Source organism: Clupea harengus, chromosome 13 (genome assembly GCF_900700415.2).
Source record: "Clupea harengus chromosome 13, Ch_v2.0.2, whole genome shotgun sequence".
In the NCBI taxonomy this organism is placed as follows: domain Eukaryota; kingdom Metazoa; phylum Chordata; class Actinopteri; order Clupeiformes; family Clupeidae; genus Clupea; species Clupea harengus.
In genome coordinates this window covers 23,493,467-23,518,466 of record NC_045164.1, presented here as the reverse complement: position 1 = coordinate 23,518,466, position 25,000 = coordinate 23,493,467, and the positions used below count along the sequence as shown (strand labels likewise).

The following is a 25,000-nucleotide window of genomic DNA, read 5'->3' as shown; positions in this document are numbered from 1 at the left end:
GATGAGGCCTGGGCTTGGTGACCTCTGTGGTGGCGCGGCTTCCTTGTGACAGAATAGCAATGACACAAAAGAATATGTATGCTGCCGCCCCGGCCCTGGTGGGCTCCCGTCCACACTGTAGTCTGATTAGCATGTTTATTTATTAATTTATGGATTTATTTGTGGATGTGGAGAGAGTTCCTTGGAGCCGAGCTTTTCTAAATATTTTCTTTTTCTATCTTTCCTCAGCGATTCAGGGTATATACGTACTGCATATGCTATACTTTGTTATGTACAGCTATGTAACCCAGAAATACACACACTAAACCTACTCTTCACAAACATTCCACAAATATTACATTCAATTACTCTCAGATATCATCAGTATTCTTAAATTAATTTTGGTTTGTGGCTTGAACTTCACACAGCGGAACCTAACCTGAATGATTGGATGAGATGCTCTTCTCTCTTCTCCAACTGTACCTAGCTGTTATTTCATGATGGGCTGTATCTCCCCTTGTGGGCAGTGTGCGGTGAGGCGGTGAGATGGTGTTTATGGCCCTTGTGTAATGGGAAGGTTAGTAAGCACCTGTCACCAACCGGTGTTGTGTCGCCTGGACTCAGTTCCTGCGGAGGACACTGCTGTCTCCACAGCTCTCCGCTGCACTCCCTCCTCCAGCAGCAGCAGCAGGAGCGGCAGGAGAGGGGAGGTGGCACAGGCACTCTGTTAGAGATGATGATAAAAATGTATCAGAATGAGTGGCTTTAGTGTTTACAGCTCTCCATTCCTCTCCTCTCCTCTCCTCTCCTCTCCTCTCCTCTCCCTCCTCCCACTCCATCTCCTTTTCTCTCTCTGTTGGGACTGTCGCCACTCCTCTTCCAAGTCACTGACTTCCACACTTCCCAATGAATTAGATAAATCAGCGATGGCAAAATGAAACGAGAATGGGGGTTTTGTGTGTGTGCCTCTGTGTGTGTATACCTCTGTATGTTCCCGTGTGTGTGAGAACATGTTTGTGTGTACGTGAACGTGTGCGTGTGAGAGAGAGTGTGTGTGTGTGTGTGTGTGTGTGTGTGTGTGTTAAACCTGAGGAGGCGGTGTGCAGTGGCTCTGACAGCAGATACCCATCTCTTCCTCAGTCACGCCACTCCGTTGCACAACAGCCCCGGCAGACACCCTCCGGGTCCCTGGATTAAAGCTCCCCCTTCTCCTCTCCTCTCCGCTCCTCCGCTCCTCTCCTCTCCTCTCCTTTCTTCTCTCCTCCCCTCTGTTCCTCTCACCTCCTCCCCTCTCCCTCCCCTTCCTCTCCTCCCAGCCTTCCTCAGCATCCCAGCCATTAATTCCCTCCCCTCTCGCTCAGCCACATTTGTCTGATTTAACAAGATAAGATTTGAGAGCCGATGTTGGCTGTTGTTAATGCACCATAGGCTCCACAATAGCATCCGCCCTGTGCTTCTGAGAAAGGCATAAATCAGGTACTCAGAAAAGAGAGAGAGAGAGAGAGAATAGAAGAGAGGAGAAGAGAGAGACAGGGGGGGGGGAAATAAGAAAATTAGATATGCAGCATACCAATTTTACAGTCGCAGGCTCAGAAATTGAAATAGCCGAGATTAATGTATTATATCTCATACACTGTCCGACTGAATCAACTCTAATATATTGAGCAGATTTGCGGAACAAGACTTTATCTTAGAAGTGCTCCGTGGGCCACGCTGACCCTGAGATTTGATTTGGTTCAGGACATTCTCACTGGAGGGCTGCTACCTGAACGCTCTTGAAGAAAAGAACGGGGGGAGGAAGGGAAGGGAAGGAAGGAAGGAAGAGAAGGGGGGAAAAAATAATAATCCGAGACTACACGGCTCCGTTCTAGATCACAGCAGATACGGTGTCAGTGACCACAGACTCGGGCGAATGCACTCAAGAGAAGCAGATGAGAGGGAGAGATACCGAAGAGGAGCAAGCGTATATATATTTGCAATACAATATTAATTCACATTTTATGTTCTGAGGCTTGTCTTGCATTGATCATTTTGGGGAACGGCAGAGAATAGCGCGGAGGCCTTCGTCCTATAGACTACCTAACACCATCTCGCCCAAGGACTAATGATGAGTTGTTACTGTTCAGTCAATAACATCATGTGTTTCGGGGTGATCAACAGGGTTCCTTAATGCGAAACAAGCTGTTTGACCGCAAGCACTTCATAAATCAAATGCAATCGTACAGTGTATAGTGATTAAAATAAGACCCTGTGGGTCTTCTCTGGAGATGTTAATTCAAGGTTCATTTGTAGATTGAGCTCATGCGAAATTCAACTCTGAATGATCCTAAAGCAGAGTGTCTCTCTCTGAGTTCATGTTTAGTTCAGCCAGACTCGTCTGCAGCTATACACTGAAATGTTCCTTGCTTGTGTCCGCAGATGAATCCGGCACCCCTGTGGCACAGACGAGCATAGCGCCTCATCTTCAGACATACAGTACTGGAAGGCCTCAGGAGTGATGGATGCCATGTGAGGATGTGGCCGCTGAGATGAGAAACGAATGTAAGTATGAGACGAAATCTATAGCTTTCATCCAAAAGTTAGTTCAGGTTTGACGTTTGACGGTGATGTGACAAAAGGGAGATGCTGAATACTCATCAGAATAGACCTGTTTCCTCTATTTGGTTGTGTGTGTGTGTGTGTGTGTGTGTGTGTGTGTGTGTGTGTGTGTGTGTGTGTGTGTATGTGTGTGTTGGTGAGTGTGTGTGTGTGTGTGTGTGTGTGTGTGTGTGTGTTGGTCCTAAAGCAGAGTGTCTGTGTGTGTGTGTGTGTGTGTGTTGGGGTGTTGGTGTGTGTGTGTGTGTGTGTGCATATATCTGTATATGTGTCTAGCACCCCTCTCATACCCGTTCCTTTGGTGTAAAATTATTAGTGCTTTTTCTATGTCTCACTCAAATGTAGATTGCTTTTCCTGAGACAAGTGGTTTGTGTACAGTAGCTTCAGGAAATCCCTCTTTAGGAGGACACAAAGCTACGTTAGCCGCGGGTAGCCCTCGGAATCAGGGGCCACGCCACCTTTTAAGTCCCGTGTGATCGTCCCACACATTACCTCAATCAAGAGCGCAGCTTTGGTCCCGCGCTCCTCAAAAAGCCATTGTGCGGCCGCCGCGTGTGTGAAATGCCTCCTCCCCGTCCCCCTTTGAAGCTGAGCTGCCATTTTGAAAGCTGATTGACCAGATCCTGGTTCTGATTAGCTGTGCCCTCTCTTTGAAAATCAGACATTAGACGCACGTATCTGGGGGCATCGCGGAGAGACGCCAAGCATACACAGGAACCGAGGGGAAGATCAAGTTTCCCGCTTAATGAAAATCAATGCGTCGCGCACTGGCTGGAAAATGACTCAACATGTCAGTTTTACGGAGAGAGACGTGCCATTATATCATTATGGCTAATTGTGTCTTTCCTATTTTTCCTCCCTGGAGCTTGTGTTTCCATTGTTAGTTTCTCAGTGCGGAGGATGGGGGACTGATTCCCAGCTGTATGTTACTATCATGTCATTTTGGTCAGGAGAAAGGCAGAAATAGTGGACTCCCACTACACTCCCACCCCCTCTTATGAAGACTAGTCCGATTCCAGCTACAATGGCCCATCGCTAACCATGCCTGCAGTTGCGGAACTGCAACAGATAAAATAATAATCTCGACAAAGCTGCGGTGGTGATGATAATGACGTGATTATTGTCACAGCGTTTGTTATCTTTTGCAAATGAGCTGATGATATGAGGTGCAGGAGAGGATGGGAGCGTATGGGTGAGTTAATGTAATGTAACAGCACTATCAGCCATCGCGGCCATTATTCCCTCCTGTCGTGAAGCGTGTTGTGCACAGCCTCCCGCAGAGATGAGGGGATTGGAGACTGGTTCGCTTCTCCCTGTGCAGCGAATGACCCAAAGCTTTGCTGTATCTCTCTCTCTCTCTCTATCTCTCTCTCTGTCTATCCCTCTCTCTTTCTCTCTCTCTCTCTGTCTCTCTCTTTCTGTATCTCTGTCTCTCTCTTTCTATATCTCTCTGTCTCACTCTCTCCGTCTCTCTGTCTCTCTCTCTTTCTGTCTTTCTGTCTCTCTCTTTCTGTCTCTCTGTCTCTCTCTCTCATTCTGTATCTCTCTCGCTCTCTTGATTTGAGTAGGGTAGCGATATGGGGATCCCCTGGTTCTCCCCTCCCACTGCCACATCCGCTATCTATCACATTTTAGATCTCCCCTTGGGACAAGCTATCCTGCCCCTCATGCACAGAACCTTTACCCATCAAGAAAGACACACACATACACACACACACACACACACACACACACACACACGCACACACACACACACACACACATATATACACACATACACACACACACACACACACACACACACACACACACACACACATATACACACACACACACACACACACACACACACACACACACACACATACACACACAAACACACACACACATATGCAGGGGCACTCTTACACATTCACATGCGCGCGCACGCACACACACACACACACACTCACACACACACACACACACACACACACACACACACACACACACACACACACAAGCCTTCCAGCCCCCGGCCACACCTCCCCACTCATGCCCACTGCATCACGCCAAACAGCAGGAAACAGTTGATTTTCATTTTATGTTGCCAGGCATCGGCGTGATGTCTTAACACTTGTAAATGAACACTCGTCCTCCCCTAATCTGTCACTTTAATGCACTATAGATTTTATTCCGTCCGCCATAGTATCGTATTCTCAATAATAATAATCAACTGCCGCTGTTGTTCTCTCCCGCAGAAATTAAATTGTGGCTGCTGAGTGCACGACTAATAAAAGATGTTGCTGGAGGAAATAAAAAACATAAATATGATGAATCGTAAGGGCTGGGGATTTGTATTCAGATGCAAAAGACAATTACACAAAGAGTTGGGATTTACCAGCCAGCCAGCTCTTCACAGCTCAATAACGTGGGGCCACCCCGGGCCTGCAAACACACACACACACACACACACACACACACACACACACACACACACACACACACACACACACACAGACACATACAAACATACACACACAGATATATGCCCACATGCATACACACACACACACACACACACACTCACACACACACACACACACACACGTGGGGCCACCCCAGGCCTGCACCGCTCTCTGTGTGCTCTAGCAAACAGCAGGTGGTGGGCTCGTCCCTCAGCTGTCACACACACACACACACACACACACACACACACACACACACACAGACACATAATACACACACATACATACATATAATATCTAAACACACATATAGAAACTCACATACACACAGTACACACACATTAGGGAGACCCACACACACACATATACATACACATATAATACACACATACATATATATAATATCTAAAAACACATATATAAACACACATACACAGAGTACACACACATTAGGGAAACACGCACACACTCACATACACACATATACATACACAATCTGACAGACTAAGGCTCATACAAGCTTGTGCACATGTGCTCTTACATGCATACACATACTATAATGTATGCCGTATCATCCACACGATCATTCACACACACACACACACACACACACACACACACACACACACACACACACACACACACACACACACACACGCTCATATGGTTTGATGCTATTCAAGCGTCTCGCACACACAGGCTTGTCACAAATGCATACAGCCACACACACTCACACACATTAAGACTTCCAAATGGGTTGTGTCCATTAAACCTCTCCATGCAGATGGATGGGCAGGGTGCAGCATCATTGAATTTAACAATGAGAGGGAGTGCAACGCTGTCGTGTGTATAGATCAAAATATGATGAGGCGGACTGAGCAGGACTGTGGCCACGGACATTCTGTGCATGTGAGATTTTGTGGCACCGTACTTATATAACAATAGTTGATGTTGTGTGTGTGTGTGTGTGTGTGTGTGTGTGTGTGTGTGTGTGTGTGTTCAGCTCGATGAGCGTATGTTGTTCTCAGAGTTTTGTATGAAGGTGTGTGGGTTGGTGTTTTTCAACTCCAAGCGGGAAGTTATTTATAAAGTTTGAACTGTTAGCCCGGCCCTAATGTGTGAAACATTCTCCATATGTGCTCGACACCACTCACCATAGATAATAAGACATAACATAAAGAGTTTTATTTCACAAAGGGATCCTTTCTCTCTCTCTCTGACACACACACGCGCGCGCGCACGCACACACACACACACACACACACATACACATTTTTGTGATTAGTTGATTGTATTAGATGAAGCATCACAGACAGGAGAGTGGCCCACTGAGCTTGCTTTCTCAAGTGTTAAACAAAAGAAAAAGGACACCAGTTCCTTTAGAATTTCTGTTTTAATGCAATTCTTGTGACAACAGTCCTACAGTGAGTCTATGATATTTCCATTAGTGAACTGTAATGTTAGTCTACCTCCCTCTGACATATAGATAACTAACTGCAATCATATATTCTGCTTTGTATTCATGTTGGCCTTTTCTCTACCTATGTTTGATAGGTGCACCATCACTAGTTTTCACTTTCAAGTCAGCTGTCTGACAGACAGAGTTAATGTAAAGGTGTGGTCCAATCCTTGTCTTATTACTAGCTAAGAGGACCTAGACTAGACTAGAAATCTAGCAAAATAATGTAGTCTTCAAATAAGTCCTCTTTGCTAGACTTGGTTTCGTTGGCTAACTAATATAAGTATCATTGCCATTCTGTACATCTCAAGCAGCAGTGGGTAAGTTTTGGGGCTAAAACTAGTTCACTAGCTAAAAGGCATTCAAAAAACCTTGCAGACAGACCCCATCAACAGCCCAGTTGCCACTGAGAAAAGCTTGCTAACATGCTAAGTTGTGAATTTTGGTGATATAGTTAGCAATGTCGTACAGTGAAAGCTTTCCTTCCATGTGACACAGAACTACACGATACACATCTTGGATGGCTAGTTAGGTGGAGTGTGTTGATCTGTCCTTTACATAAACATATAACATCAAAATTCATTTGGACATGATATCAAGACAAAAAGTGGCAAATTGCTGCATAGTTTTGCTTGAAAGCAAGGAGGATGGGTAGAATTGGGTAACACTTTAGTCTTTTAACACTTTTGACCTTGACCTGAATAAAAGAACTGAGGATACAATATTTGCCTTGATCTGGGTACGTTATGTAGCTTATAGCACTCAATAAATGAAGACTGTCAACTCATGTTGACTACTGTTTTAATCATCCTGAAGCCCGTGCGCTGAATGCTCATGTGTTAGAGATGTATAATCTGTCATTTGCTGGGCAAGGGTTAGTGATCCTCCGCTGTTGTTGTTGAGCAATCACACTTTGCATTTTCTTGCGGAAATGCATCTCTCTGTAATGTATTACTGCTCAGAAGAGCACCTGTATCAGTGCAACTGTCACAAACATTCATCCCCACTTCACATAACATGAAATATAATTCACATAATTAAAAGAGAACAATGTGCTGTTTGAAAAGAAATGTCGTAAATCACTTGTATGCTGTCTAGAGTCTGAAATATTTAGACAGTGTTTCAGATCTTTTGAAGTGATTCAACACAAATGTAGCAGTTTGATTGAATTCGAGGTTAAGGTTGTGGTACTAATGCAAGATCTTTACAAGCTTTAAAAAAAAAAAAACTTATCACCGGAACAAAATCTTGGCCTTCTTTTTTACAGTCTAAAGGACAACACTATACTAGCCTGAGAGCCATAAAAGGCTAGGGGGTAAGTGAAGGAAAGTAGTGAAAGAGAGAGTGAGAAAGAGAAGACCACAGAATGGTGTTCCTGTCCTTCCTCTTTGTTGTCTTCTCTTTTGAAATGGCTCCCAGCGCTGCTCACTCTTGACCAGTGGCCCGGAGCCAGAGCAGATGTGTCTCCTCTTCTCTCCTCTCCTCTTCTCTCCTCTCCTCTCCTCTTCTCTTCTCTTCTCTTCTCTTCTCTTCTCTTCTCTTATCTTATCTTCTCTTCTCTTCTCTTCTCTCCTCTTCTGTTCTCTTCTCTTCTCTTCTCTCATCTTCTCCTCTGTTCTCTTCTCTTCTGTTCTCTTCTCTTCTCTTCTCTTCTCTCCTCTTCACTTTTTCTCTCCTCTCCTCTCCTTTACACTTCTCCTCTGCTCTCTTCTCCCCTCTGTTCCTCCTCTCCTCCCCTCTCCTCTCCTCTTCCTCTCCTCTCCTCTCCTTCGCTCTCCTTCGCTGACAGATGCAGCTGGCGTGGGGGTCAGTGTTGGCCTGCCTCCAGAGAGCCCACGGCCCAGTGCCTTGCTGCCTCTCTTCCCCCAGCTCCGAGGGGCACGAGCGGAGCCAGGCCGGGCCGAGCCAAGCGGAGCCCGAGCTGGGCAGACCCTCCACTGGGACTCCCTGGGCTGGCGGCTGGTTCCTGCCACTCCTGCTGCTGCTCCCGTCGCTGGCCCCTGCTCAGGCGTGTGTGTGTGTGTGTGTGTGTGTGTGTGTGTGTGTGTGTGTGTGTGTGTGTGTGTGTGTGTGTGTCCTGGCCCCTGCTCAGGCCATGAGGGAAGCAGGCAGCACTTGGCCCCCACGACCCACTCAAACTGACACCTCACAGAAGAAGAGAGGGAAGAATGAGAAGAAGAAGAAAAAGAAGAAGAAGAAGAAAAGAACTCTACTGAAGGCTTAATGCCTTGTAGGTTCATTATTTCTTTCACCAATCTTCTCTTTCTTGCTGGCCCTCACTCACTCACACACTCACTCACGCACACTTTCTCTCTCTCTCTCTATCTCTCTCTCTCTCTCTCTCTCTCTCTCCCTCTCTCTCTCTCTCTCTCTCTTTGCTGTGTCTGTATCTCATCCCTGTAGACTTCTAACCTCCCTGTCCAATCAGACTTGGTGCATGTCAGAAGTGCTCTGTTGCCACAGATCAAAGACTGACGCCTCCCCCCACCCCCTGTAATAGGCCCAGTTAGGAGGAGAGGCTGCTGATGATGATCATCACTTCTGACTGAGACCCTGACTGCATTAGAACACACTCAAATGTCCAATGCCATTTGGCGAGAATGAATGCAGGGAGTGTGTGTCTCTGTGTGTGTGTGTGTGTGTGTGTGTGTGTGTGTGTGTGTGTGTGTGTGTGTCTGTGTGTGTGTGTGTGTGTGTGTGTATGTGTAGGGATGTATGTATGTATGTATGCATGTATGTTTGTGTATGAATATAAAAATCACTTTGGCTCAAATCTGGCATATATTACCATAGATCAGTTGGCATATATTAGCCTTCCCCTACAGCTGACACACAATTTAGTATGAATGTTTCATTCCTTTCAAATTATACTATTAGAAAAGAAAGGGCTTAACCAGTAATGCCAACACATAAAGGCCAACATCTGAGGACGCCTGTATGCCCAGCGACCTTGCGCTGTATCCGAGGCTGGCCCTGTGAGTGCATTAGCTCATATGTGCTGATGGCTTCTCTTTAGCAGTGGTCCATCAGCAGGCCGTCATCAAAGGTCCTGGATTTAGGTTGAATGGCTGCATCTTGGGAGCACATTAGCAGCCGTGTGCATGATCCCGCGCTCAGCTTTGATGTGCCTTTGTTCTCTGACCCATTTGAGTCTGGCTGCTGGCACGTGGTGAGCCTGTGAAATAAGGGTGACCAAAGCGCTTCCTTTCTTTCTTTCTCTCTCTCTCTCTCTCTCTCTCTTTCTGTTTCTGTCTCTTTCTTTCTTTCTTTCTCTCTCTGTCTTTCTCACATACTTTTTCTTTGTTTCTACCTCCATAGGTCACATATTCTTTTTCTTTTCTCTTTCTCTTTCTCTCTTTGCTATCTCTCGGCAGTACCAAGAATCGCTCTCTCCAACCTCATGATGTATCAAGATTATAGTCGTGAAAACCACGAACGTGTCTACAAAAACCTAGAGAATACTAAAAAAACACTGGCATTACTGATTTCTTACCGTTTGTCAGTATATCAGTATGAGTGTGTGTATGCAACAGAGGTAGAGAGATAGAGGGTGTATGTGTGTGTTGATTCTTTTTTTTTATTCTTAAAATACAAAATGTGTGCACGCATATATGTGTGTTTCAAGAGGAGGTTGGATTTTGCATGTGGATTGAAGTGGTGGTGTCTGCGTCCATACCCTGGCACTAATGGTATCTTTTCAACCTTGTATGGGCTCTTGTTAGCTCAGAAGTGTGAGTATTATGCTCCGTATCGACATGGTGAGTGACAGCAACACTTCCAGTGCTAATTAAAGTCACTCTAAAACTCTGTTCAAAAACCTCACCCCATTTCATCTTACCTCTGCCCGTGCCTGTAATTACCCAGGGTGCTCCTCTGACTGTACAGGTACACTCCCCTTAAAGTGTTGACATATGAACTGATTCTTCATAGACACTGAGAAATCCATGAAAAACACAATGGTGCACACACACACACACACACACACACACACACACACACACACACAGGCATATATACACTCACACAGACAGACACACCACCTCACATCTTCGCCATGTTAACCTCAAACCTGACAGATATTTTTCATCCTATTAAAAGTGCGTAAAAGTAACAAATTCAAACTTTTTTCCCTCTCTGTCAGAAATACGGAATGAAAAAAAAGGGGGAGAGAAAGCGAGAAAACAGACGACAATTATGCTTCTGTGCCGTTCACTTAGTGCTGATTTTGAAAGCAGTCTTTGGAGGGTAAATTGGCCTATTTCAAGCAGGGATCTGACATGTTTGGAGTCAGATAATATGCGTCGAGGAGTCAGAACCCAGAGTGATTAAAGCTCGCCCAGACATAATTATGTCAAACTCTGCAGTTGTCCTAAGCCCTCTCTAGTTGAAAGAGATTCCTCTGAAATAAAAAGTAGCAAAAGACGATGAAGAAGAAGAATTTTTTTTTAAGGAAGCCAGCGTGTGTGTATGTGTGTGTGTGTGGGTGTGTGTGGGTGTGTGTGTGTGAGGGGGTGCAGAGAGACTTTTTGAAGTGTTTTTCCACATTACCAAGTTGCCATCTGATGACCCTTCCAATTTAGGTAAACGACACGTAGCCTCAGAGACACACGGTGTACCTGCCTCTCTTCCACAGCCCTGGGATGCAGGATACGGAGGCAACATACTGGCTCTCTGCAGATACAGAGGCAAAACACTGGCTTTCTCAGCCTCTCTGCAGATACAGAGGCAAAACACTGGCTTTCTCAGCCTCTCTGCAGATACAGAGGCAAAACACTGGCTTTCTCAGCCTCTCTGCAGATACAGAGGCAAAACACTGTCTCACCATCTAAAGGTTACGAAGATAAATGGACTCTTGCTTGGTGGGGGATTGAGGGTCACACACACAGAGACTTGAGCTGTTAAGAGTTGTTTTTGTTTTCTACACATATATGTATATATGTTAGTCTATCTCAACTTCTACTTTCATTTCTTCAAAGGTCTGTAAAGACAACTTGTTTTTGCCTCTCACTTTAAAATCACTCAGATGGCTGTCACCATGTTGGTTTATGGGCCCAAATGAGTGGCTGTTTAATGGCTATCTCAATATTGCTAAATCAGATATACCGTAATTCAGGCAAAAGATCTAGTCTCTGTCTTATATTAACTCTCCAGATAATCTAGCCATTTTACAAATAGTCAAAGTACAGTTGTGTATCTAAGTGTTTTACCCATGAAGTCAAGTCAAGTCAACAGGAGTTGTGGCAAAGTGCTTTCCAGAGGTTTATCAATTTACAATAAAATAATAGTATAATACGATTACGAGGTTAAAAGGAGCAATGAGACTAAAAACATATAATATATATATGTGTGAAAGTGGAAGAATACAAGTGAGAGACAAATGAGCAAAAGCTATATGTAAAGTAAGTAAAATATAAGTAAAAAGAAAATGATTAAGATGAATTCAAATCAACATAAGCAAGCAAAATCTAAAGGTGATAAAAAAGGATGGATCAGAGAAAAATAAATAGAAACTTGAAACCATAATTATGGATAAAAGAACAGAATAAAACCACCAAAACAATAAAAGCACAACAAAATAACAAAATAAAATAAAAAGAACCTGACCAAAAAGCCATAGAGTAAACCTCAGACTGACTAAAAGCATAAATAAAAGCCTGACTTCAGACTGGGCTAAGTGCACTAAAAGAATGCATCACTAAGTTAGAATCCAGGGAAAGCCTGAGTATAAAAGTGGGTTTCAATCTTGTTTAAAAAGTGTTCCAGCAGGCAGCAGATCTAACATAAAATGGGAGACAATTTTGACAGTAAAAGCTCGACCATCCTTTGATTTAAAATCAGACCAAAGTAAAACTGATAAAGCCTCATTGGAGGACGTTAAAGTCCTTGAAGGGGTCAGGAGATTTACAAATAGTCTGGAGTTGGTCCATTCACAGCCTTAAAAAAAACAAACAATGAAATCTTAGTCTTCATCAGGGTTGATTTGATCAGTTCAAATGTAGAGCACACTCAAGCAGTGGCAGCAGAACTCTGGAGGCGTGAACTTGAGAGAGTTTGCTGGAGATGCCACGACTGCGTCTGGTTCCTTGGCCTCGGTGCACTGCACTGCGCTGCGGTTCCAGAGGCAGATGACAGCAACAGTGCTCCTCCTCCTCGTCCTCCTCCTCCTCGTCCTCCTCCTCGTCCTCCTTCACCAGCATCGGCAGCCTGATCTCGGGGAAACTCCAGAGCCTGTCGCTCTGGGCTGATGGGCCATCTGGAAACGGTTTGGTGCCATCTTCTATAAAAATCATCCCCCCTCCCTCCTTCTCAGGAGTGTGACTTCCAGCTCATCAGCCTTCATATACTGTAGGAGTGTAATATGAATATGCCAGGGCTATCCACTGCCATCTCACTCGTCTCTGACCAGAGTCCCTTGTGGCGAAGCATGCCCAGTGCCAAGCCTCAACTCAAACGCAGTTTTCCGAAGGGTGGTCAAGGCACAGAGACGGTATTTTCAGTCCGGGCAGAGTTTCTATTTTTTAAATGACCTTGATTTGAGGATGTGTGTGTGTGTTTGTGTGTGTGTGTGTGTGTGTGTCTGTGTGTGTTTGCCTCTTTCTCAGGTCTTTTATTCAGGGATTTGTTTCTTTATTTCACTTCACTCAGATGTGTGTTTGAAGCGGGGCTGATAAGGAGTGGATGGGCAAACACTTAAAAGAGAGGCAATGCTCCAATGCTCCAGCTTCTCCTTAGAAGTGGCAGTACAGGCGCTATATATATATATATATATATATTGCATTGAGTTTGTTTCGTCAGTGTGGCGAAGATGACACAAGTGTGTTTACCTTTTTGTGGATGAGGGAAGGGTGTGGGCAGAGGAGACATCAATGCGAAACCCCTCGTCTTTTGCATCGTTTGTTTTTTTCCGACGTGTTTGTCAGCGGGCTCTTTGAAGCAAACGGGTGGATAGCGTCTTCCTGTCATTAGCCATGTTTCATAGCTTCAGTGGTGGCTCTTTATTGTCAGGCTGATGAATAAATCACGTGATTCCTCTCACTCTATCTCTCTCTCTCTCTCTTTTTTTGAGTGTGCTTTCACTGTTTGGTCAAACCTTTTTTTTTTCTTGCCTTCTTAAGCAAGGCATGGCAAGTTTATTTATATAAAATAAAGACAAAGTGCTAAAGAGTAAAACAACAATAAAGGATAAATATGTATAAAATGTTTAAAAGTATAGTTAAATAATAAAAAGAAAATACACTGTACATAATTAAAAGATACGTTGTGTGATTAAATTAAGAGTAAAGTGCCGTTACAATAGAGTGCAAGTTTTAGAGCTTAATCGCAGGCACGTGAAAAGAGAAATGTTTTTAATCTGGCTGTTTCGGTGATTGCTTTGGTAAAATAAGTGAAAGAACCATCTGAGTCTATCAGAATGCCAAGATTTCTGACTTGGTCTTTGGAGCCTGAGCGTCGAGGTGTTTGCTAATGCTAATTCTCTTCTCTGTTGCCAAACACAATAATCTCTTGTTTTGTCCTCGTTTAATTGAAGAAAAGATTTGGCTCATCCAATTATTTATCTGCTACTACGTTGACACAGTGTGTCTATCGTGCTGTAGCCATATCTGTGTATCATCTGCATAACTCAATACTTGTACTCAATGTTATTGTTCTGTAGAATTTGGCCCAACGGTAGCATATAGAGATTGAACAGAAGAGGTCCGAGAACTGATCCCTGGGAGATATCCTAGCCACTCTATCGGATTCATAATTGCCAATGTTGACAAATTAACTCCGGTCTTCTAAATTGGACCTGAACCAATTAAGTGCTGTTCCGGAAAGTCCTACCCAATTTTCCAACCTGTCTGGCAGTATTCTATGATCTATATTTTACCTGAATCAGTATTCAGCCATGTATCATTTAACACTTTTTATAAGAGCCGTTTCAGTACCGTGGTGAGGTTGGAAGCCTGTTTGAAATGTGTCAATGCTAAGTTGATTGAAAACAACTTTCTCAATTAGCTTAACTATAAAAGGAAGATTTGAAACAGTTATATAATTGTTACAACAGAGGCATCCAGAGTTCTCTCTTTAAGAGTGTTAGTCATAGTTTTGAAAAGGTTTGTCAAGACAACATGTTGATGATTTAGGTGTTTTGGTCAATTGTATTATATTGTGACATACTAATCAAGATGGCAAAGTTTTATTGTTTGACTGTGTGGTGTTGATACTCTGTCTGATGGTTTCCATTTGTTTTCTACTATGAAGAAAGCAAACACATTTCTCTGTGGAAAGGAGTTCCGGGGCTTTCTGTTTTTAGGGGTTTGTAAACTTGTCAACCATAACAAAAAATAGTGTGGATATTGTTGAGGTTCCTGTTATCATCTTAGAGAAATGTAGCTGTCTAGCCCTGCATAACTCATAGTTAAAACTACAAGGGCTTCGTTTATAGAGGTCATAGTGGATTTGAAGTTTAGTTTTTTTGTTTATGGCTCAGCCACTATGTTTGTTTCCCATTTACAGAGCCAGGACTGTGTGCGAATACAGAGTTTTTTAAACGCGATCACCGAGCAGACAGCCAGAGGAATGTGAGGAGCAGTTTGTGGACTACACCTTCAATAGGCCTACACAGAAGGCATGGACACGATTAAATATTACAATAACAACATTTGTGACATGGGTTTTCACCAGGGGCACCCACATAATTCTTGTTCGTGGTAGGCTACGCACTGTCAAGAAAGTTGTGCCACGCACAACCTAGCCTAGCCTTAGCAGCAGCTCATTTTCTGTAAACCATCTATTGACGTAAACAAGTGAATGACAGTGCTTAAGCATGGGATAGTGTGGCAAAGACTGCACTGTGAAACAAGCCATGTTAGAAAAGAAATCGGTTGACTTGAACATTATCAGCCTGCCTCACAATGATATTTACACCACAGGTGCTGTTACCTGAATGTACCATGCATTCACTTGTACCACTTTCATTATTAAAGTCCAAGTTGTCCCATACAGGACTCATCTGACTTCTTCACCCAATAAGTCGCCATCTTAAGGTTGTTGGCTATAACTACACAGAATGTTAGGAGTGTGACACCCTTGAATGGATTCACTGTCCGCCATCTTGAAACAATAAGGACAATCAGTTTTTGTCTTTTTGTATTTTTTTTTATAAGGATTTTTTTTAGCAATAATTATTATTTTCGTTCAGATTTCGTTTTCCGTTTTCTCCAGGAAAATCATTTTATTTTAGTTTATGAAAATGTCTCACAACCGTTCGTTTTTACCTCAGTTTTCGTTTCAGTTTCAAATAATAACCCTTCTGAGCACTGTCATTTATCTTAACAGAAAAGGAGTTTATTTGAACATCCAGAGTGATGAGTGAGTCAAAGAAGACACAGACAAGGCCAGGTTCTCAACCGTAACAGAACATTTTTTGAGACGGTTAGAAATAACAAGATCCAAAGTGTGACCTTGAGTGTGTGGAGGCTCTTTCACAAGGCAGGTGCAAAAAGTTCTTTGCCATTATTGACCATGTTATGTGGATTTTATGATGTCAATAAAAGTCACCAAATGAAATATCTAAAAAAGAGTATCTTGAAGGTCTGTAAATGGTTAAAAAATATAATTGTGGGAGCACCGTTCAATATGAAACAGGTATTTAAAATAAACAAAATAACTAAATGTAATCTCTTCGCACTGGAATGCTTCTTTACATAAAGCAGCTACTCGTCCTCCTTTCTTGCCAGTCCCGCACGTATTCCTACAACTGAAATGAACTGGAGCTGTCTCATCGAGTACAATAGCACTGCTGCCTTCTGTTAACCAGGTCTCAGTAAGAAACAGAAAATCTAAACTGTAGGATATGATAATATCTTTAATCTTTGATTTAATGTTAATATCTTTAACTAAAAAAAAATATTTGTTGGCTCGAGATCTAATTCTACATACAGCTAGCTTTGTTGAGATAAAAGAAGCCTCTGGGCCCGTGTGCAGTTGACGTGATACAGGTACTCTTCTAAACATGTTTACCCCATAAGCTGAATGCACTTGATTCCTTCTATTTTTAATCAAAACTGGAATATAGAACATTCTAGGCATACTGGGTCCCGGCTTGTTCTCAGAACAGCTGTCAGTAATATCTGTACAATAGCAGGGACCCTGAACACATCACACAGTCCAATCAATAGGGTGTACTCTGCCACTGCTATCAGTACTACTCACTCAACCTTCTGTGCTCTGCGCTGCCAAGGAGAGCTGAAAGACTAGACTGATGATGACGCTGTTGAGGTGGCCTTAGAGATCTTCCTGAATGGGGAGGGGGACAGGGACAAGGGGGAAGGGGGTGCCCTGTGCTTTTTGGGGTGAAATCTTTGTGGGCTGACTGAGCTGGAGAGTGAGAGTTTAGTCCCAGCAAACACCAGTTCCTCCATTTTCTCTGAGAATTGTATATTGGGGGGGGGGGGGGTTGATGTTGAGAGAGAGGGTAGAGGATGGGAGGGGTGACTGTGGTTAGTCTTTATGATAGTTCTTAATCGTGGTCGGGGGGCAGGTGGAGGAGGATGTGGCTGCACCTGTACTGTTGAATCAGTGCAAGGAGCAGATGGGTGGCGAGGAGCCAAGAGAAGGTTGGTCTTCAGTGCTTTCATTCCAGCCCTGTTCAAGTGGCCACCATCAGACCTAAAAAGAAATTCTACATTCCCAGAATAGATCAAAATTGTCAATATAATTCAGACCTCTTGGGCTGCGGGGTCCTTTCAGCCATGAGTGGAGGTTGAGCAGTCGGGAGAACATAGTAGTTCCTCAAGCTGGAACTCCACAGCCAGGAGTGGAGCCTGAGCAGTCGGGAGAACATAGTAGTTCCTCAAGCTGGAACTCCACAGCCATGAGTGGAGCCTGAGCAGTCGGGAGAACATAGTAGTTCCTCAAGCTGGAACTCCACTGATCCTTTGAGCTGTCAGCTTCTCAAGTGTATTTCCTGTGAGTCCTGAATGCACTTCCTGTCAAAGAGGGGCATCTTTTCTCTGGCCTTGTCTCTTCGTAACGGCAGACGTGGTTCTAACTTTCAATTATGTTGTGTCGCGCTTGATATCGCTTGCGTTTATTCCATCGATGTCGCCAGCTGAAATATTCGCCAGCATCTCAGTTACTCTGGAAACGCGGCTCTGTAATTACAGGGAAATCAACTTACCACCAGAGCATATGTTTCAAAACTCCCTTTTATAAATTCTTAATAAGCAGTTTCATATTTAAACAAATCAAATATACACAAAAGCAATAAAATGCTCCCATTTTAAACCCTGCCTCTGCCATCAACCTGTATTAATGCGTTTAATTGAGTAATACATAACACAATAAAAATGTTGTGTCTACCCGGCGGACATTGAGTTTTGGTTTACACTTTGTAATTCAAACAATGCATCACCGAGTGTTTGTCGGACATTTAAATATCGAAACAATTACACCTAAGCTATGTGGTTCATAAAAAACAGATTACAACAAGCGGGCACACATTAAAACGGCTATGGTTTTATGTGCCCATACGCAGGGCTGGTCTAATTCCCGTGATGAATAATCCCTGGGCTCACGATGGCCCTGTCATTGCTTTGACACAGGGCTGTGTCCATGTTCGTCTCTTCCCACAGAGCATTGGTGATGCTCCTTCAAATGAGAACTGCATAGTCCTGCCTTCTTTTCTCTCTCTCTCTCTCTCTCTCTCTCTCTCTCTCTTTCTCTCACACACACACACACACACACACACACACACACACACACACACACACACACACACACACACACACTCACACACACACACACACACACACACACACACACACACACACACACACACACACACACACACACACACACTCACACAACCTCACAGGCACAGTAGCACAAGGCCACTCGGTTTTTCAGCTCCTCTTTAGATAAAGAGGATTCTTATCACAACATGCAGCCAATTACACAAAATGGAAATTGGTTCAAATTGAATAGATGAAGGAATGGACACATTGTGGGCTATAGCCTCCCCGAGATAAAGTGAGCTCTCTGTCTGCCGTCCAGCTCCTTATTCGCGCTCAAGTCCCCATTCTGCGTCCCCTTCCAAATGCCTCAGTCTCTGCCACGCGTGCAAATTCTCTCTCTCTGTACATGTCTATACGTTCTTCTTCTTCTTCTTCTTCTTCTTCTTCTTCTTCTTCTTCTTCTTTTTCTTCTTCTTCTTTACATTTCATCTTCTCTCTCTCATCTCTCCCCTTCCCCTCTTCTCTCTCTTCCTCTGTTTCTTCCTTCCTCTCCCAGTCTCTTTCTCTGATGAGGAGATTAGCCTGTCTTAGGATGGCGGTGTACGCTGAAGTGTGAGACCTGGGAACCCCCCCCCCCCCACTACCACCGTACCACCACCACCACCACCCCTCCCTCCCTCACTCCCTCCCTCCTTCCCCAGCTCATTTATTTACGTTCAAGCCCAGCCAAAAGGCGTTGCGAGGAAGTCGCGAGGCCCACAATGGCTCTTTTAAGCCGCCACCCAAAAGCCGTTTGGAGTTCTGGCTAAGAGGATTTGTGTCGCGGCCGTGTATCAGCCTCTTCAGAAATAACAGGAGCACTTTCCCCAGGCCTTGGACAAAAGTCAAGCGCATACGAGGAGCGAGGGAAGGTGGCGGAGGGGAGAAGGAGTGAGAGAGAGAGAGAGAAAAAAAGAGAGAGAGGGAGAGAGAAAGAGGAAGAAGAGACAGAAGCTGTATGGCGGTGTGTTTATTATCAAGCTGATCCCTTATGAAAATTTAACGCCGCTCAAGTCTACCTCTGTCTGAGCCTGAGCTGGGAGGAGGAGAGGTGGGGGGACGGGGACGGGGGCTGAGGTGATGATGAAGGTGGGGAGTGAGGCACAGGAAGAGGTCCAAAGTGAGGTTGTTGAGTTAGCTTTTCTTTTGCCACGGGTGCTTCTGTTGATGCCTGGGGGAGAAAGAGAGAGAAAGAGAGAGAGAGTGTGAGAGGGAATGTACAAGGAAAAAAGGAAAATAAATAAGAGAGCAAATCTGTTCCTCTTCAGCTCTGCCGTTCGAGCCGGTCGCCTCCCCGTACGCTAAACACCAGACTAAGTAAGCCTCACATTCACTCAGGCTTTATTTACTCAGGCCCAGCCTGCTCCATTTAGATCGGAGACCAACAATCTCCCCCGGCCTGCCTCCCTGCCTCCCCTCCGTCCGCCGCAATCTCCCCTTTATGATGCAAATGCCAAGATGGATATCCCATTTTAGCATCTAGCATCTGAGAGTGCCAAATTTCTGATTAGCTTGCTGCGTTCAAATTTGATTTAATCTGGGTCAATTTGGAGTGTGTGGTTTAAACATGGCACGTCCTCGCGCGCTACATCTGATTCTCTGGGTTTTACCGTCTCAGTTTTGGTATCCTCAATTACGGGCAAACAACAGTTGCTTTACTCCGGCAAAAAAACATTAGCGCTAATCTTTCTCGTCTTCTCATCTTTCCATGTAATATACTCATTTTGCACCGGCAGACCTCCGCTAACTTTGCTAACATTGCGTCATCCTTCCACTCCCCAGAATATGCTCCTTGCTGGAATTTGCTTGTAGAGTTTGTGTGTAATCTGATTTACTGTGAGGATAGCAGCAGCGGCATAAAACTTAGGGATACTTTATGGCCCACCTCATGCCTGCACTGGTCCTGCATTACTGACTGGATATTAATCTCAGAAACTTTCTCTACTCCCTCCTCCTCTCTCTCTCTCTCTCTCTCCTCTCTCCCTCTCTCTCTCTCTCTCTCTCTCTCCTCTTTCTCTCCTCTCTCTCTCTCTCCTCTTCTCTCTCCCTCTCTCTCTCTCCCTCTCCTCTCTCTCTCTCTCTCTCTCTCTCTCTCTCTCCCTCTCTCTCTCTCTCTCCCTCTTTCTCTCTCTCTCTCTCTCTCTCCCTCCCTCTCTCCCTCTCTCTCTCTCCCTCTCTCTCTCTCTCTCTCTCTCTCTCGCTCCCCCCTCTTTCTGCTTTTTTAAAGCTGAGATGAAGGAAAGATAGTTGAAGATGTTCCACCGAGAGAGAGAGAGAGAGAGAGAGGGGGGATAAACAGGGAGGACATGGCTAATAAAGCGCTGGAGGTCAAACGTACACCGGCTCCCTTTCCCCCTCGTCCCAGAGCGAGCCGGATCCAGCCGCTTACACAAAGCAGATGTCCAGGGCTGCACCACGCTGAGCCGCGCGCTAGCCACAGCTATCCTGATTCTACCTTTCTTACTACCCCCCCCCCCCCCCCACCTCATCGAAAAGTACTATCACTCCAACACCTCTGACAGGCACGGTGTTAGGGTAAACGAGAAGCCATGAAGACAGGAATATGAAGGTTGAGAGGGTAAGAGAGAGAGAGAGAGAGAGAGAGAGAGAGAGGGTGAGACTTGTGTACATTTTCCTAATGACAGTTGGCCTGTTGTTAGTAGATGTGAAGCCAGCGATGAGGGTAATGCTGGTTTACTGTAAAGATGGATGATTCTGTTGAAGAGGCCCAGCGCTGTGCGGAGGGAGCGGCGCTTCTTAATGGCTCTGACCTTATCGTAATAAGATGACCCTGTTTCTCTCCTATGTGTGTGCTCGAGGAGGGGGCTGGGGGTAGCAGAGGGGGGCCTGTGAGTCTCTAATGAAGGCACCATTGGGCCGGCGTTGTCACGATTGACCCTCTTCTCCCTCTCCAGTTCCTCCTTCCATCTCCCGCCCCCCATCCCCCATCTCACCACCACCACCACCGCCACCACCCCCCCCCCACACACACACCTCCCTTCTCTCCAGCCTCCGCCCATTTGTGCGAAACCGCAGGGGAGCTTGTTTATTTACTGTGTTCTCCGGGAACTCCAAAGCTGTCGCCATCGCACACTGCCAACTTTATGGTGACACCAACCCCCCCCCCCCCCCCCCCCCACACACACACACACACACACACACTCCCATCACACTACCCCTTTTCACACACACACACACACACACACACACACACACACACACACACACACACACACACACAAACACATCCGTACAGACATGCAAAAGAAACATTTCCTATCTGATGCTCATCTCTGTGGGGATTTTGGGCGCGGGGACAGGCGTGAGATGGCCGAGCCGGGGCTCACCAGTTGGCGATAAAGAAGACGGCGTGCCGCGATGGAGCGCCGTGTCTCGGCGCCTCGTCTCGGAAGGCACGGCGTGCATATGGAGATGTAGATTGTGGCGGTGGCGGAGGGGGAGGAGGAGGAGGAGGAGGAGGAGGAGGAAGAGGCAGGCGTGCGGATGGCCGGCCAGCAGAATGAGCGGAGGTCCCTGTGGTGTTGATTTGCGCTCCTGAAGGGACCCCCAAGACTAATAAGGCCCGGGGTTCTGAGCGCGCTCACTCGCTCTCCTCGCTCACACACTCACACACTCACACACTCACACACTCACACACTCACGCTCCCTCGGCTGACACCTCAGCAATGCAGTATATGGAAATGAGCCTCTGCTTTCTCAGCACCGGCACCATGAGCTCTGCATATGCCTGTGTGTGTGTGTGTGTGTGTGTGTGTGTGTGTGTGTGTGTGTGCGACGCATATGGACGCGACTAGGTGCGAGCTGACCCGGGGTACATAAATCGGAGGTTGCGAGGCGCTGGTGTTGACGACGCTTTGTGCGGCGGGGGTGGGTGAGGAGGGGCGAGGCGGGGACTGTAAATCAGTCTCTAAAGATATGAGAGTATTACTGTGTGTGGTATGGAACGTGTGTCCGTACGGGCGGCCCATTTGTCAGGTCTTTTATTATTTCTTTTGACAGTCCTTCTCTCTCTTCTGTTCATCATGCGGATAAAAAGCATGGTGCGCCGTGGCGACTTTCCCTATATATGTGACCACAGGCACTAAGCACATGGAATATGTAGGCCATCAAGTATGTGATGCTCGTGTGTATATGCACGTCTATGTGTCTATGGAATTTGTTATGATCCTGTGTGGTAGAGTGATGAGCGTAATGTATTCGAATGTGCGGCACTAAAGAAATTGCTGTATGGTGTGTTTGGGCTTACATTTATATGTGTATATGTATGCTTGTGTGTGTGTGTGTGTGTGTGTGTGAGTGTGTGTGTGTGTGTGTGTGTGTGTGTGTGTGTGTGCGTGTGTGTGTGTGTGTGGTGTGTCAGGATAAGGTCACTGAGCCTGGCAACTGCTATCTCTTGTCAGGAGCGTAACACTCACCCATCATGTAAGTCTAATCTATCACACAGCGTTATGTGTGCCTTGTGTGTGTGTGTGTTTGTGTGTGTGTGTGTGCCTCGTGTGTGTGTAGTACAGGCCTGCCAGTCTTCTGGCTGATACCAGATCGCCAGGGTGACCACTGATGTTTTTTGGAGGGTGGGGGTGGGAGGTGCGACTGATGGAATCAGTGGCGTCGGCGTCCTCACGTAGCTGCAGGGTCCTAACCCATGAATGTCAAGGATCTTTTAGCCTCCGTCCCCTCCGAAAGATCATGAATAACGTCAGCCTTCGCCGTGCGGAAAAGCATGACGTGTCCCAATCTGTTCTGACAGGCCGGCATCTATGCAAGTCATTGTGCAGCCACGTGTTTCAGAGAGCGAGAGAGTGGGCCGGGGTGTGTGTGTGTGTGTGTGTGTGTGTGTGTGTGTGTGTGTGTGTGTGTGTGTGTGTGTGTGTGTGTGTGTGTGTGTGTGTGTGTGTGTGTGTGTGTGTGTGTGTGTGTGTGTGTGTGTGTGTGTGTGTGTGTGCCCCACGTGTTTCAGAGCGCCCGAGCGGGCTGAAAGCTCACTGCTGGTCTGGCGTGTCCTGACATTTGGTGTGGTGAAGCACCACGTATTTTATTTGATGGCCCTAATCTAAAAATAGTGTGTGTGTGTGTGTGTGTGTGTGTGTGTGTGTGTGGGTGTGTGTCCATACCCCCGCCCCCCCCCTCCCCTTCAACTGGAACCTCAATAATATTTCTGCTCCACTCAAAGTCACATAACTCTGCTTGTTTGTGTATGTATTTGAAACGTGTGCTTGTGTGGGTGTGAAGAGACTCCAGTGGATGCCTCCAAAACATTCAGCATTTTGTTAATCAAGTCATATTTGCCAAAGACAGCAACTGAGTATGTATCAGTGCATCTGTGTCCATGTGTGTTTGTGTGTGTGTGTGTGTGTGTGTGTGTGTGTGTGTTTTCACACATCGTCAGCAGGGCTGAACAGCTCCATCGCTCCGGCGCGTTGACTGGCTGAAACCTGACAATGGCAATCCCGTGTCCACAGGTCAAATTCACACGCTTTTTAAAACTCCAAAACCTTAAAGGGTCACACTCGCAAAAACCGAAGAAACCAAATACAGAAGCGAAAAACAGGCAGACATTTCTGATCCAAACGTACTAAAATTGTTTGCGTTCTTTTTATTACTGTTATTATTTATCGTTAAACCTGTTTTAAGACGTTTAAAACACATTTTTAATCCGCCTGTTTTGCTTTAGTCTTGAAAAGCCATTCGATATTTCTTTTCCTCATTTGTTTGTTTGTTTTTTTGAGCCCCTCCTTTTGAAAGGGAGGATCCCCCCGCCTGCCGCGTGCGAAAGCGACGGCAGGCTTCGGTATTGATATTCACAGTTAGATGAGTGAGGGCCGGCTAATGCGATGTGTTGAGTAAAGGTTTCGGGTGTTAGGCGGCGTTTGTTTTCTCTCCCCCTGATGGGTGCGTCTGTGCATCCGAGTGCTCCTCTCGATCCAGCGTCGTTAGAGGACTTAATGGAATACATGTGAGAGTGGAGATAGGAATTCTCCTATTTTCTGCTTCCCACTGTTTTTCCCATCGCCATGGCTCGGGCTGTTAATTTAGGAGAGAGGCAGATAAATTAGAGTCATGTGGTCATATGTGATATTTGTTTTCGCTACACAGCTGCAGGTATCCCATAAAAAACGAGCTGAATTTATTTGATTTCGAGCAAGTCCCTTGTTTCTTTTTTTCCCTTTTTTTTCTTTTTCTTTTTTTTTTTTTTAATTTACCGATCTTTCTGCTTCTCTCCACACAACCAGTGCTGGCTAATTATTTGATCCCCTTTAAAAAAAAAAAAAAGAGGGAAATAAATGTTCCTCCCTGATTCTCCTGTGCGAGTAACAGCCTCGCGTAAATAGGCAAGAGCCGGTTTTCTTGATTTGCTTTCTATTGCGGACAATTTCCCTCTCCTGGTTAACTCCCTGTGAAAGCAATTTGCCCCATACTCCGAGAAAGTAATGAGCAGATGGTGCCATTGTAAATGATGATGCGGCCGTAATAAAGAGTTGATAAACACCGAATTACTACTGGGCGGCGGGGCCCGGAACACCAGGCCAGAGCGGGATGAGGTGCCGAACACGCGTGACAGCGGTGGAGCCGGCGGCTGGGCTCATGCCGGGGCGCCAATGACTGCCTGCCTGCCACTGCGGCACGGCTGCTCGCCCGCCCGCCCGCCCGCCCGCCCGCCCGCCCGCTCACCCGCCCGCTCGCTCGCTCGCACGGCTCCCTCAACCACTCACAACCGCCATCAGAATAACAACTACTGCGG

The 25,000-nt window shown here is 45.6% G+C and overlaps 1 long non-coding RNA gene across 2 annotated transcripts in view; it reads left to right on the top strand.

The window, feature by feature from the left end:
* The window catches only part of LOC116223328, a 142,641-nt gene that overhangs the window by 109,752 nt on the left and 7,889 nt on the right, over window positions 1-25,000 (top strand). For both annotated transcript variants that reach the window (XR_006152747.1, XR_006152748.1), the window contains exon 4: window positions 2,398-2,520. This is a non-coding gene — a long non-coding RNA (uncharacterized LOC116223328). The remainder of the gene's footprint in view (window positions 1-2,397; window positions 2,521-25,000) is intronic.